The following is a 2,559-nucleotide window of genomic DNA, read 5'->3' on the forward strand; positions in this document are numbered from 1 at the left end:
CTTCGTCAATGGTAAGGCTAACTTAGCAAACCCCATGATAAACCTCCGGTAATAACCTGCCAAACCTAGGAAGCTTCTGACTTCAGTCACACTCTTCAGTCGATCCCAATTCACCACCGCTTCTACTTTAGAAGGATCTACTGCCACGCCTCCTCCTGAGATGACGTGACCGAGGAAACTTACTTCGGATAGCCAAAATTCACACTTACTGAACTTGGCATACAATTGTTTCTCTCGAAGAGTAGACAACACAATCTGCAAATGCTCTTCATGATCTTCGGGAGTACGAGAATACACTAGAATATCATCAATGAAGATCACTACAAACTGGTCCAGATATGGTTGAAAAATTCGATTCATGTAATCCATGAAAACTGCCGGAGCATTAGTCACACCAAATGGCATAACTAAAAACTCGTAGTGACCATATCGAGTCCGGAATGCAGTCTTAGGTACATCTGAGCTCTTCACTCGGATTTGATGGTATCCTGACCTAAGATCAATCTTCGAGAACACACTGGCTCCTTTCAACTGATCTTGGAGGTCATCAATCCGGGGTAAAGGATATTTGTTCTTTATGGTAATTTTGTTCAGTTGACGATAATCGATGCACAAGCGCATACTTCCGTCTTTCTTCTTTACCAAAAGAACAGGAGCTCCCCATGGAGAAACACTGGGATGAATAAAATGCTTAGCTAGAAGCTCTTCTAACTGGCTCTTCAGTTCTCTGAGTTCAATAGGAGACATCCTATAAGGAGTGATAGAAACTGGGGTCGTTCGAGGAACAAGATCAATTGAGAATTCCGCTTCCCTTTCCGGAGGAAGAGAAGTGATATCCTCAGGAAACACATCAGGAAATTCGCATACCACAGGAATCTCATTCAATTCCACCCTTACAGAAGGTTCCTTAGAAAGAACTAGAAGAAAGGATCTTTCTTGAGAAAAAAGATAATTAACCGCGCTGATCGTACCTTCTATCAACTTGATAATTGCATCATCGGAAGAAATGTATAATTGATCCTACAAAAATACAATACACTCAAATTGTGTTGTATATTAAAAATAATCAAATTGTGCATAAATATGTTTCATACCATGAATGCATTATTCCTACATATTATTTTAGAAAAATTTTCCCTTCCCTTTACACTGAAAGGTTAGTCTGTTTTTTACAGGACCAACTTACTAATAAAAGGATATTTATAACACATTGAATTTCTAAGAGCCATTTAATAATAATTCTAATGTTATGAAGGGTTTTTTTACAAATCCATAAGAGAGCATATGCCCTTTATATATCTTAAATTGAACAAGTTTTTATTCAATTTTCATAGATTGCATAGGGAGAAAACTATGACTGCAATTTTCAAGTTTATTTATACCATAATGCTATTTCTTTCTCTAGCTTTTATTGCAGCAGAAGATGATGGTTAGTTAGCCTTTTTTTTTTTTTAAATCAAATTTTCAAATTTTCTTCTTTATTCATATAGTTCATACACAATCTATTGTATTTTTTTAGTAACATTATTGTATTTTTTTTTCACTACAGAAGGAGAATATACATGTGGGACTGTTCTTGATTGTCCTAGTTATATGTGCTGGATTCCTTATATTTTGAGATGTATTAATAACATATGTCAATGTGAGTTCTCTGAGAACTATAGATCAAAAGAGCCTTATCACTAAGGAAAGATATGTCATATTTCGAATGGTATCTTATAGTTGAATATTTTATTAATGTTTAATTTTTCAGATTTCACATACTTTGAAGTTATTACTTTTGTAAGATGGTAATGAAATGAAATGAAGGAAAATATAATATTATTTAGATGGTCTTATCACAACTCATTCATGCATCATAAAAATAAAATGTAATATAAAATGGATATATATTAGTATGTGTATCATCCAAAAACTTGCTTAAGATAAGTAACTAGGAATTATATTGAATAAAACGAATAGTCCAATGAGTGAACTAAAAATCATGCTTTGAATATAACTAATAATTAATAAAAAGAATACTATTAGATCAATTGGTTGATAACATTTAAAAGCATGAGGAAGTTAAATTCTAAAATAAGGGGTGATATATGATGGAACACTTAGATACACACTTAATAAATTGAAAGAAATGATAAAAAGGAAAAATAAAAGGTTGAGATTTGAGAAAAAGAAAAAAAAGTCACACTTAAATCTAATAAAAATAGAATTTATAATGTATAAAATAATTGAGTGGATAGAAATATTATTATGGATTACTATTATAAATAAATTTTACTTTTTCTAATTTATCAGATATTTAATATATTTGATCTATATATAAATAGAATACATTGATTGTTCAAATGGATAAATAAATTTATTATAATAATAAAAATAATGACAAAAAAAAGTATTGAATATAGTCAGTTATATATGAATTTCATCTAAACTCTTCAACTAATGCAACTTGGTTATATATGATAATGTGTCCTTACTTTATATGAGAAATGTACAGACACAAGCTCTCACATATTATTATTTTTTTTAAAGCAAGATAAGTCGAAAGAACAAAAGTTC

At 31.0% G+C, this 2,559-nt stretch overlaps 1 long non-coding RNA gene across 1 annotated transcript; it reads left to right on the top strand.

Moving 5' to 3' along the window:
- The first annotated feature begins 1,299 nt into the window (after positions 1–1,299).
- LOC131617306 (uncharacterized) lies at positions 1,300–1,824 on the top strand. Its single transcript, XR_009288531.1, has 2 exons — positions 1,300–1,429; positions 1,550–1,824. It is a non-coding gene; the product is annotated as an uncharacterized LOC131617306 (long non-coding RNA).
- The last annotated feature ends 735 nt before the right edge of the window (positions 1,825–2,559 follow it).

Source organism: Vicia villosa, linkage group LG7, assembly GCF_029867415.1.
Source record: "Vicia villosa cultivar HV-30 ecotype Madison, WI linkage group LG7, Vvil1.0, whole genome shotgun sequence".
NCBI lineage: Eukaryota > Viridiplantae > Streptophyta > Magnoliopsida > Fabales > Fabaceae > Vicia > Vicia villosa.